This window comes from Mandrillus leucophaeus, unplaced genomic scaffold, assembly GCF_000951045.1.
Source record: "Mandrillus leucophaeus isolate KB7577 unplaced genomic scaffold, Mleu.le_1.0 Scaffold44, whole genome shotgun sequence".
In the NCBI taxonomy this organism is placed as follows: domain Eukaryota; kingdom Metazoa; phylum Chordata; class Mammalia; order Primates; family Cercopithecidae; genus Mandrillus; species Mandrillus leucophaeus.
In genome coordinates, this window is record NW_012104698.1 from 1,104,846 (window position 1) to 1,105,515 (window position 670).

The following is a 670-nucleotide window of genomic DNA, read 5'->3' on the forward strand; positions in this document are numbered from 1 at the left end:
GATCGCGCCATTGCACTCCGGCCTGGGCAACGAGCGAAACTCTGTCTCAAAACAAACAAAAACAAAAAAATGCATGTGACAGAGTAGAGACTACATTTAAACTATAGCTGGGCTCTTCTAGTGGTGTGCACCTCTAGTCCCAGCTACTATGGAGGCTGAGGCAGGAGGACAGCTTGAGCACAGGAGCCTGAGGCTGAAGTGCACTATGTTCGCACCTGTGAATAGTCACTGCCCTTCAGTCTGGGCAACACAGCGAGAACCCCCTCTCTTAAACAAACAAACTATAGTAGCCATGTCAGGGTGTTGAGATTTTAAGTGGTCCTCTCTCTCCTTTATTCCAATGACTTAAAAAAATACAGTGGGTTCTCCATACCCTTAGGTTCCATATCCAATTAACCTCAAATAGAAAATATGGAGGATGAAGGTAGAGGCAGATGATGGGGTCAATAAAAAATAATACAACAATAAAGGCCGGGTGTGGTGGCTCAAGACTGTAATCCCAGCACTCTGGGAGGTCAGGGCAGGCAGATCATGAGGGCAGGAGTTTGAGACCAGCCTAGCCAACTAGTGAAACCCCGTCACTACTAAAAATACAAAAAAAAATTAGCCAGGCATGGTGGCGGGCACCTATAGTACCAGCTGCTTGGGAGGCTGAGGCAGGAAAATCACT

At 47.0% G+C, this 670-nt stretch overlaps 1 protein-coding gene across 1 annotated transcript in view; it reads right to left on the reverse strand.

The window, feature by feature from the left end:
* CNOT1 (CCR4-NOT transcription complex, subunit 1) overlaps positions 1–670 on the reverse strand; it is a 124,702-nt gene that overhangs the window by 15,751 nt on the left and 108,281 nt on the right. The window lies entirely within an intron of this gene.